This window comes from Berghia stephanieae, chromosome 14, assembly GCF_034508935.2.
Source record: "Berghia stephanieae isolate SIO BIC M18660-M18661 chromosome 14, UCSD_Bste_1.3, whole genome shotgun sequence".
NCBI lineage: Eukaryota > Metazoa > Mollusca > Gastropoda > Nudibranchia > Aeolidiidae > Berghia > Berghia stephanieae.
This window is the reverse complement of record NC_088373.1, coordinates 581,985-594,484: the sequence shown is the minus strand read 5'-3', so window position 1 is coordinate 594,484 and position 12,500 is coordinate 581,985. Positions and strand designations below refer to the sequence as shown.

The 12,500-nt window shown below is 38.1% G+C and overlaps 1 long non-coding RNA gene across 1 annotated transcript in view; it reads right to left on the bottom strand.

Annotated features, from left to right (window-relative positions):
- Positions 1 to 12,500, bottom strand: part of LOC144959389 (uncharacterized) — a 39,865-nt gene that overhangs the window by 13,244 nt on the left and 14,121 nt on the right. The window contains exon 2 of the long non-coding RNA XR_013642618.1: positions 7,874 to 7,928. This is a non-coding gene — a long non-coding RNA (uncharacterized LOC144959389). The remainder of the gene's footprint in view (positions 1 to 7,873; positions 7,929 to 12,500) is intronic.

Sequence of the window (12,500 nt, the reverse complement as noted above, 5' to 3'; positions counted from 1 at the left end):
GGAGAGAGAGAGAGAGAGTGAGTGTGTCTGTGTGTGTGTGTGTGTGTGAGAGAGAGAGAGAGAGAGAGAGAGAGAGAGAGAGAGGTGGAATTCTTGGCTATTATTAGTGGTTATGCTTGTACGTAGGTAATACTATGGTTGATAGTCATTGATATAATATCTACATGATGTGTTGGCGTGTGTGTGTGTGTGTGTGTGTGTGTTTGTGTGTGTGTCCATGAAATACGCGCGTCCTTGCGTCCACGACAGGCGGAGTAGAGAGAAGGGGAGAGAGAAGAGAGATAGGGAGAGAGAGAGAGAGAGAAGAGAGAGAGAGAGAGAGAGAAAGAGAGAAAGAGAGAGAGAGAGAGAGAGAGAAAGAGAGAGTTAGAAAGAAGAGAGAGAGATAGAGAGAGCGAGAAAAAAGTGAGAGAGAGAGGAGAGAGAGAAAGAAAAAAAAAGAGAGAGAGAGAGAGAGAGAGAGAGAGAGAAGAAAGAAAAGAGAGAGAGAAAAAAGTGAGAGAGAGAGGGAGGAGAGAGAGAACGAGAGAGGGGGAGGGGGGGTGGAATTTATATTTTTTTTTTTTAAAAACAGATGAAGAGGGGTAGGTAAACCAGCATACAGATTGCCTTACGATTACCTCTAGCTATGCCAAATGTGTGAGAAGTTGAACAAAAATTACTGCTTTTCTTTTCTAACTTTTAAAGTTCTGAAAAAAAAATTGAAAGTCTGTCAATGAATCAATTAATAATAAAAAAAAGGGGGGGGGGGGACAAAATAAAAAAAACCAACGTGTTCATATTTGCAGGTCTGATAACAGAACACAATTGTAGGCTTCATTTAGCATTGTTGTGATGGACAGAATGTTTGCGTTGGTTTGAGAATATTTCCACTACAACAATGAGTCCATTGCGACGTGCACTCATTTGTAGGTCTGGTCACCCAATTCCTTATCGGCTCATTGTTGTAAATGGAAATAATTTTTTAAATGATGCAAAATATTATTGTTCATTCCAACAATGCTAACTAAACTAGGCCTTTAAGTGGGTTCGAATGTCAGACCTGAATATATGTACACATCGGTCCATAGCAATGTGGGTTATCAGACCTTCTAATGAGTACATGTCGCACACAGCGTAGCCATCGTCAACTTGTAGATAGTATGCAGATGACGTCACTCAGGCCTTTGTTATTGTTTTTGCCATCCGCGTTTGTGAGTTGTTCTCACTAAACTGTATTAACCAGACTATAAAAGTTCATGGTTACACAGAGTTTGTGTGTTGGTCCGTTATACTTCCGGATGGCAATGTTGTGAACTCCTTGGCCAAGCGCATTCTATCTATAGCCTGGCACTGGCCAAAAAATGACGTCAAAATGCCAGTCTTTGGCCGCAAAAGAAAACAAATCGTGAGTTGTATTCAATAGTTCAACCAATGAAATAACTTGTTTCCATGAGCTCTACTAACGACAACTCACTAGGCGGTGCAAAAACCAAATAATGACGTCAAAATGCCAGTCTTTTTGGGTTTCAGTGTCAGGCTATAACATAACGGCACAGTCAAAAGATTTTTTTTTTAAACAAAAAACAACTAAGAATTCCAATGCCTGTTGTTTACCTAGTACCTGTTCAAACCAATACTGTATCCAGTATAATAAACTAATCGAATGCAAGATTGTTGCTTTCGTTTTCAAAGCCCATACAAATAATAATCACATATCTAGTATAACACCAATCAGAAAATCCTTGCCCAAGGAAAAAGAACACTATATCATGGACTCCCAACGACTGACACGCGCACACGTGCCACAAGGTAATGTAATGCACTCACCTACACATCAAAGACCAAATGACACGGCTGGAGAGGCGAGATGTGTGTTGATGTTGTCTGCGTGTGTGTGTGTGTGTGTGTGTAGTGTATGTGTGTGTTAGTGTGTGTAGTGTATGTGTGTGTGATTGGTTTAACTGCCACTAACGTGAATTGACAACACCTGGTATTAGGCAAATACAATAGATAGAATGCGCTTGGCCAAGAAGCTCACAACATTGCCATCCGGAAGAATAACGGACCAACACACAAACTCTGTGTAACCATGAACTTTTATAGTCTTGTTAATACAGTTGAGTGAGAACAACTCACAAACGCGGATGGCAAAAACAAGAACAAAGGCCTGAGTGACGTCATCTGCATACTATCTATAGATACTTCGATAACCACGCCTCTCGGACAGACAGTCGTCATAATGTAAACAATGACAGTGATTGGAAATCATAGCAAACTACGCCGGTTTTATTATCGGTGGTATGTGTCTAAGCAAAATACACACTCTTCTACCACTTGATGAATAGAACAAAAACAGAAATCTCTGTGTAAATTTAAACGTTTATTATCTGATCGAGAGAATTGTGCCAAAACTAGTCAAGTCACCCATTTGGCGGTATAAAAACAATAACAATGATCAGAGAGAGAGAGGTCGATTTCATTCACGGTATTGTTTATAAACAACCAACTATGTTTTTCCTTGTGGAGGTGTGTCTCAAATTCCATGTTTTGATTGGTCGAAAATCTAAATGTAAATTTAAAGTGTCAGCCCCCCCCCCCCCCTTTCCCAACTCCTACGTGTAGCATGAAACAGGCAATAATCAATTGTTTGTTATCGTTTGGATAGGACGATAGTTAATCACAAAAGTACTTTCCGCGAGATCTAACAGACCCAGCTACATAATCACTGCTGGATGGACGGGAGAGGGGGGGGGGGAGGGGTTAAGAAAAAAATCTCGACATCATCATCATCATCATCATCAACATCACCACCACCACCACCACCATCATCATCATATCATCTCTATTTCATTTGAGAACATTGATGTTGATTTTGCAATCAACAGCTATCGACGATGACCAAATGTTACAGTTACCACCAGCTAGAACGACAAACTCCGTCTATTTACAATGGTAATCCCGTGATCAACCAATGGTCATGATCTATAGATAGTATGCAGATGACGTCACTCATGCCTTTGTTATTGTTTTTGCCATCCGCGTTTTTGAGTTGTTCTCACTAAACTTTATTAACCAGACTATAAAAGTTCATGGTTACACAGAGTTTGTGTGTTGGTCCGTTATACTTCCGGATGGCAATGTTGTGAACTCCTTGGCCAAGCGCATTCTATCTATATTAACTTTCCATGTGCTCGAGGTCATTGGTCACATTGCAAAATGTGCTCAAAGTGACGTACATAGTGAAAAGCGCTCATAGATTTTGAATTATCTAACATCACGATTGGTCATTGTGTTCAGCTTGACACATGGGAATGCTTACAACTTTCATAAACAAATCAGCGTGTTTACATTTGTGAAGAAATATCCAATCGTTGGACAGCAACAATCACGTGATTGATGACTAGGTTGGACGAAAACATGAATATAGATCGTGCCCATTGGAGGTGGTATCGCGATTATCAGGGTTGTAGAAAGGCGGTCTCAGGGGAAATACACAAAAACTGCCATATTCTGAAAAATACTATTAAACATTTTTGGCCATAAAACCCGTTATTCAAATATCGAACGATTAAAATGACCTTCATCTTGCTAAAAATCTCTCAAACCTGGAACTTCTTGAAGTCCCAGGTTTAAGAGTTTTTAGCAAGATGAAGGTCATTTTAATCGTTCGATATTTGAACAACGGGTTTTATGGCCAAAAAGTTTAAATAGGTGTTTTTTCAGAGTAGGTTTGAACATTGTGGCAATCACAGGTAAAACTCTAGCACTCTATCACTACCACGTGATGCAAGGTGGCACGAATACCAGAACAATAGGTAACGGTGCCAGGAATTCAGGTAAAAATAGGTATGTTGTAGGTATAGAACTGTCTGTCTTATACCTACATTGACAAAATGGCATTTTTCCTATTTTTGTCAATAAAACAAAAAGTAACGTTTAGTGAAGTTGGACCAAAAGTTCATTTTTTGTAATATTCGTGGACCAAGGTTGGCACACACACACACACACACACACACACACACACACACACACCATACCGTACAAATGAAATCAATCAATCAGTAATAGATAGTATGCGCTTGGCTAAGAAGCTCATAACATTGCCATCCGGAAGTATAACGGACCAACACACAAAACTGTGTGCATCCATGAACATTTATAGTCAGGTTAATACAGTTCAGTGAGCATTACTCATAAACGCGGATGACAAAAAACAATAACAAAGACCTGAGTGACGTGATCTTCGAACTATCTATAGAGATGTTTGTACGACCAGCTTTATCAATGATTCAATGAGATAACTACTCACGTACACTTAGCATGACATCCACTTGACAATTGAAAGATTCGTAGTTTTGGGAGATAGATGGATTTAGAAGTTGCTTTAGTTACCTTTATAGATAGAATGCGCTTGGCTAAGAAGTTCACAACATTGCCATCCGGAAGTATAACGGACCAACACACAAAACTGTGTGTAACCATGAACTTTTATAGTCTGGTAAATACAGTTTAGTGAGAACAACTCACAAACGCGGATGGCAAAAACAATAACAAAGGCCTGAGTGACGTCATCTGCATACTATCTATAGATCAATAATTTCCACATCACAATGATGAAATAACACAATTCTTTAAAATAAAATAGTCTGGCATCAGCTTTCGTTTTCAATAATTCCTAATGACTTAAAGATGATCAAAAGGTCTGAAACTGGAACGAAAATTTCGTAATTCTACGAATTATTGGTAGTACTTGGTAGGTCTGTATTCGACTAAAAAAACAATACATCCGATTTCAGGCATTTTGGAAAAATATGGCAGGATTTTGGTTTCATTTGTCTGTAGTGTTTCATTCATCCTGTTTTGTAGAGAGAGAGTAGAGAGAAGGGGAGAGAGAAGAGAGATATGGAGAGAGAGAGAGGGAGAGAGAGAGAGAGAGAGAGAGAGAGAGAGAGAGAGAGAGAGAGAAGAGAAGAGATTGGAAAAATATGGTAGGATTTTGGTTTCAATAGTCAGTATGTAATGTTTCATTCATCCTGTTTTGTAGATAAAAGGTAAACAAAAACGTCCATTTTACCTGTTTTTGTATATTAAATTGAAGCTTACATTCAATTTCACATTGTTATTTATTTCTTCGAGTTTCGAGCAGCAACAATTTAATTTACATTCCGAAGCAAACACAATATCATTTGCAGGGCAGAATTTTTTTTTTTTTTTACGTTAAATTGAAATCATTTTCATGACAACAATGGGGTCATAACAATTTGGATGACCAGACCTTACTAGTAAGGCCATGTAGTCTTGTGCTATGACACTCGCTTTCGGATCGGGAGGTCCTGGGTTAAATCGTAGCCATCGTTAACTTATAGATAGAATGCGCTTGGCGAAGAAGTTCACAACATTGCCATCCGGGAGTATAACAGACCAACAGACAAAACTCTGTGTAACCATGAACTTTTATAGTCCGGATAATACAGGCGACATTAACATAATACCGTTTTGAGACGATGGGTCACATATATCAAAAGCTCAAATTTGATTTGTTTTTGTTTTTTACCCTCAACTTGGAGCCGCGGGGCTCCGTCGTACGGTCTTTGCTTCGTACCCGAAAGGCACCGGGTTGGATTAAATGCCGCTGCGCTGTGTGGCCTTGAGCAAGCCACCACCTCGCCCTAGCTCAATTTGCGGCGATGCACTGCGGCTGACGCCTGGGTTATTCCATCGGTCTTCCCTTGGAGTAGGTAGACCCTAGAGACAATAGATTTCCCCTATGGAATGGATACGTGGCTGAAGTCTTTCTATTTTCTGTTGTTGTTGTTGTTGTTGTTGTTGTTGTTGTTGTTGTTGTTGTTGTTGTTGTTTTGTTTTTTTTGTTTTCTTTTTTTTTTTGTTTTCTTTTTTTTTTTTTTTTGTTGTTGTTTTTTTAATTTTTTTTTACTTTTTTTTTTTTTGGGGGGGGGGGGTTGTTTTATTTCTGGTCTAAATTTTAAAAAGGCGTTTTGATAGTGAACTTCATAGCAGGTATGCAGGGGGGGGGGGGGGGGGGGGTAGGGGCAGTGTATCTGCTCAGGTAAGTAGGTTGGCACGTGACTGTGGTGAGCAGCTGGTACCTCATAGGCCCGTGGATCGGAAGGTGGAGAGTTCGGATTTCGTTGGTGATGGAAGACTCTACGAACCGTTGGGAAAAGTGTGGAAGGCAAGACGAAGGAGGGGGGGGGGGGGGGGGGGGTGGTCAGATATAAACAGATTTGATCCGTGGTGGAGAAAGTTGTGTGTGTGTGTGTTGTTATATTGGGTTTTTTGTTGTTTGTTGTTTTGTTTTTTTTTTTGTTTTTTTTTTTTTGTTTTTTTGTTTTTGTTTTGTTTTGTTTTGTTTTGTTTTTGTAATTGATTTTTTTTTAGATAGATAGATAGTGTGAACAGAGAGAAAGAGAGAGGGAGTTAGAGAGAGAGAGAGAAAGAATGAGAGAGAGTGAGAGAGAGAGAGAGAGAGGGGGGGAGAGAGAGGGAGAGTGTGAGTGAGAGAGAGATAGGGAGAGTTCATCCGTGTATCCTCAATGTTCAGATTGACAACAATACAGTAGGACTTGATATATCTGTGTAAACTTACACAGCTGAGCTTTCAAACACGATGATGGCTGCCAAGTGTGTATGTGTGTGTGTGTGTGTTTGTGTGTGTGTGTGTGAATGTGTGTATGTATGTATGTATTTGTTTAGTTTAGTGAGTGTGTGTATGTGTGTGAGTGTTTGTCTGTGTGAGTGAATATGTGTTTGTGTTTTGTGCTTGTGTTTTTGAGAATGTATCTGTGTGTGTGTGTGTGTGTGAATGTTTGTGACTGTGTAAAATTACAACACATGGTAGATGCAACATGTTGGAAGATACAATTTTATTATTGTGTACATGCCAGTGATTCTATTTTTGTGTATCTGAGTGTGTGTGTGTGTGAGAGAGAGAGAGAGAGTGAGTGTGTGTGTGTGTGTGAGTGAGAAAGAGAGTATACACATACATTATATATATATATATATATATATATATATATATATATGTGTATATGTGTGTGTGTGTGTGTGTGTGAGAGAGAGAGAGAGAGAGAGAGAGAGAGTATGCAATATTTATGCATTTCATGTGTGAGAATGTGTATATGCCGAGGTGTTTCTCTGCCTACACACATAAAAAAACACGCAAGGTGACAGATAGGGAGAGAGTGAGAGATAGCGAGAGAGATAGAGGGAGAGAGAAAGACGAGAGAGAGAGAGAGAGAGAGAGAGAGAGAGAGAGAGAATCGGGTGTAAATGTGAAAGAGAGATAGGATTATTATTATTATTATTATTATTATTATTATTATTATTATTATTATTATTATTATTATTATTATTATTATTATTATTATTATTATTATTATTCCCCCATCGCATGCATTCACAAATAACACACACAGGAACACATACACACAAAAACACACACCACCCTCCACAAACACACACACACACCACCCCTCACAAACACACACCTCCCAAACACACCACCCTCCACAAACACACACCACCCTCCACAAACACACACCACCCTCCACAAACACACACCACCCTCCACAAACACACACCACCCTCCACAAACACACACCACCCTCCACAAACACACACACACCACCCTCCACAAACACACACCACCCTCCACAAACACACACACACCACCCTCCACAAACACACACCACCCTCCACAAACGCACACCACCCTCCACAAACACACACCACCCTCCACAAACACACACCACCCTCCACAAACATACACACTCACACTCACACACACACACTCACACACACACACTCACACACACACACATACACACACACACTCACACACACACACAAACACATATACACACAAACTCACCAAGAAAAGCGGAAGATTTCAATCAAACTCTCTTGATATTTTGTCAAGTTGGTGTCTGTGGAAAAAGGGAAAATTTGAAAACAAATTTAAAAGTTGGTCTTAATCATAAAAAGGTCATTAGTGACGTTCTCTGACCAAAAAGAAACATGTATATAAAATTTAAGCCAAAAAAGTTGTCCTTATATAGATAGTATGCGCTTGGCTAAGAAGCTCATAACATTGCCATCCGGAAGTATAACGGACCAACACACAAAACTGTGTGTATCCATGAACGTTTATAGTCTGGTTAATACAGTTCAGTGAGCATTACTCATAAACGCGGATGGCAAAAAACAATAACAAAGACCTGAGTGACGTCATCTTCGAACTATCTACAGTATATCGATCGATGAAGAATGGCAATAAACACATAGATAACCACGCCTCTCAGACAGTCGTCATAATGTAAACAATGACAGTGATTGGTAAACATAGAAAACTACACAGGTTTTACTATCGATGTAGATATGTGTCTAAGTAAAATACCCACTGCTCGATGAATAAAACCAACACAGAAATCTATGTGTAAACTTAAACGTTTATAATTTGATCAAGAAAATCGTGTCATAACTAGTCACTATGTATTTGTCCGAACAGGTGTGAAGGTGTGTCACAAAATCCATGTTTTTCGGTCAAAAATCTACTGGTTAATTTGGCAAAAGCTCTCAAACCTGGGACTTGCGAAGCCTTTAGTAAAAACTCCCAGGTTTGAGAGTTTTCATCCAAGATGAGGGTCATTTTAAGCGATTGATATTTCAAGGACGAGTTTTCTGGACAAAATTTTAAATATTGTCTTTTCAGAACGGTAGAAAAATTTGAATCAAAATCCAGCAGAATTTTGACCAATCAAAACATGGAATTTGTGACACACCTTCACGCGTGTTCGGACAAACATAGTTGGTTGTTTAAAAACAATGACGTGAATGAAATTATCTCTCTGAACATTGTTATTGTTTTCATCCCGCCAAATGGGTGAGTAGTTATCACACGATTTTCTATCACATTATAAACGTTTACGTTTACACATAGTTTTCTGTCTATAGATAGTATGCGCTTGCCAAGGAGTTCACAACATTGCCATCCGGAAGTATAATGGACCAACACACATAACTCTGTGTAACCATGAACTTTTATAGTCTGGTTAATACAGTTTAGTGAGAACAACTCACAAACGCGGATGGCAAAAACAATAACTGAGTGACGTCATCTGCATACTATCTATCGATAGTATGCGCTTGGCTAAGAAGTTCACAACATCCGGAAATATAACGGACCAACACACAAAACTATGAGGAACCTTGAACGTTTTATAGTTTGGTTAATACAGTTTAGTGAGAATTACTCATTAATATGGATAGCAAAAAACAATCCGGAAATATAACGGACCAACACACAAATCTATGTTGTAACCTTTAACGTTTATAGTCTGGATAATACAGTTTAATGAGAATTACTCATAAATATGGATGGCAAAAAACAAAAACACTAACAAAGAACTGAGTGACGTCAATTTCGTTCCTTCTACAAGTTAACGAAGGCATCGAATAGACGACAACGAATGAATACCAAGACTTTTACAATTTACACAAAACAGACGAATGCTCAACATAACATGTGTATTCTTTTTTTTTTTTTCTAATTTATTCATGAATTCAAAGAGATCAAGATTTGAATATCAAAACGCCGCGTGTCAATGGCATCACTAATTTATTTATTTTTTCTTTTGTTGACTTTTGTTTTGTTTTTGTGTTTCTGTGTTTGGTCGTCTTTCTTTCGCTTTTTTTTCCCCCTTTACTTTTTTTTTTTTTTTGCGAGAGGGGGGGGGGGGGGGGGATGAAGTTTCGTTTGTTTGTTTTTGTTGGGGGTTTTGTTTGTTTGTTGGGTTTTTGTGTGTTGTTGTTTTTGTTTTGTTTTTGTTTTGTTTTTTTTTACTTTTCTTTTCAGATTATAATCAGATTACAACAGTAATAGGTATGTATAGATCGTCAAATTGGAACTACGTGAAATTCTGTAGCTCGTAGTAAAATCCAATAAATCACGTGAGCACGAGGAGTATTTAATTGATGGTGGGGTGTGTGTTGGGAGAGGGGGGGGGGGAGAAGAGAGAGAGAGAGAGAGAGAGAGAGAGAGAGAGAGAGAGAGAGAGGAGGGGGTGGGAAGGTGGTATCAATTAGATCAAGTCTAGACCCCGCCCCCGTGTGTATCGGGATTTCCCGGTACCAGACAACACTACTCCGTCTGCCAACAAAATTAAATAGTTACACTTGACAAAACAAAATTGTTTGTTTAATCGTTTTGGCCAGAAATCTATAACTAGATTCAACAACACAATTTTTAAAACAATTTTTTTTTAATTTTAATGATGGATTAAAAAGGCCCTCAAGTTTTCAACAGGCCTTCAAATCTGACTCTTCAAAAAAAATAAGTCTCAGGTTTGAGAATTTTGGGTGAGTTGTGTATTATTTGAATCGATCAATAATTGAAGCAAAATGTCTTATAGATCGTGGATAGCTCATACGGTAGAGTCACGCTCTCCCCGGCCAGGCGGAGTTGTCGTACCAGTAAGGTCGCGGGTTCAAACCCCCATCACCGCCACCAAATGTTTATTCTCTATTGTCTTCTGGCACTTTCCTACTCACTTCATCTCTTGTGTTTTTGTTTGTTATTTTTTTTCGTCTGTTTTTGTTTTTTTTTTTAATGTTTTTTATGTTTGTTTTGTTGTTTTGTTTTGTTTTTTTTTTGTTTGTTTGTTTGTTTTTTTTTTTGGGGGGGGGTTGGTTGTTATTATTATTATTATTATTATTATTATTATTATTATTATTATTATTATTATTATTATTATTATTATTATTATTATTATTATTATTACTAATACTATTATTATTATTATTATTATTATTATTATTATTATTATTATTATTATTATTATTATTATTATTATGTTCAAATTTTCATCTTGTAATGATAATGTTGATATTTTTTCACTTGAGGAAACAGTAAGTGGTAAAAGTATGTTAAAATATGTATGGTGCTATTTTTAGAATAGTCAGCCGATGAATTTATCTGCCCACAAAATGTAGAATAAATTTAATAATAACCTACACAAGTCTGTTTCTAATTCTCTTGGAGAGTTCCTGTCATATCTATTTATAACTCCCACTTCAATATCATCATCATCATCATTGCCTTTTTCACCCTGGGTCAGGGAAGAGGCCACAGACAAACAGTTTCCATCCTTCTCTGTCCTGAGCTATCTTTTTAATCTCATTCCAGGTCTTACCACTTCTCTGTATATCAGATTCTTTAATTCTTCTCCATGTTCCTCGTGGCCTTCCCCTTGATCACTTCAATATGACCTCATTATTATCATTGATGTCAGTTACCATCAACATGTCTATTTTGGCATCGGACAGTTAGAAATTAATGGGAGCGATCTATATTTTCGTCCAACCTAGTCATCGATCACATGATTTTTAGTTGTACAACGATTGGACATTTCTCAATATATGTAAACACGCTTCTTTGTTTAAAACATACCCATGAGTCATGTTCAGTAAAATGACCAATTGTGACGTCGGAAATTTTCAAACAGTGAACACTTTTCACTATGTTGGCCATTTTAAGTAACCTTTTGCAATGTGACCAATGACCTCGAGCACATGGAAATATAATATAGATAGAATGCGCTTGGCCAAGGAGTTCACAACATTGCCATCCGGAAGTATAACGGACCAACACACAAACTCTGTGTAACCATGAACTTTTATAGTCTGGTTAATACAGTTTAGTGAGAACAACTCACAAACGCGGATGGCAAAAACAATAACAAAGGCCTGAGTGATGTCATCTGCATACTATCTATAGATCATGCCCATTATTATAAAGTCAAAGTGGTTGGAATCTATTAATAGCCATCACGAGGTCAAGTGTTAATTTTGTGAGTAAAGTATGGGTTTTCATTGACGTCAGTTCCGAACCCAATTTTTATGATTAGTACTCGCGCTCAAGATTATGCATAGTTTTCTCGTGTTGATTGGTTAGTTATATCCGGCTGGTAGATGTTAGGATGTTTTGTTTTGTTGTTTTGTTTTGTTTTTTGGCTAAACGCAAAGCATCAATATGTGTGTGTGTGTGTGTGTGTGTGTGTGTATGAGAGAGAGCGTGTGTTTGTGCTTGTGTTTTTGGCGTTGAGGGGGGGGGGGGGGGGGGGGGGGGTGTCTGTGATATGTTCCCATGACACACCACGAATGCCAACCATCAGCCTACAAAACGTGTCAAATGGAGACCAGGTCTATCTCGTTGTTTCGATGATAACAGTTACGTTGATAAAACAGCACACCATTGTATCGACATTTATGAAGTACACACAACATGCAAATGAATGACAACACGAAAGGGACAGTTTGAATTCTCAACAACAAAAACAAACAATAAAAGAAAAAAACTTGTGTAAGCTTGAACGTTTATAGATAGTCTGCGCTTGGCTAAGAAGTTCACAACATTGCCATCCGGAAGTATAACGGACTAATACACAAAACTATGTGTAACCTTGAACGTTTATTTATAGTCTGGTTAATACAGTTTAGTG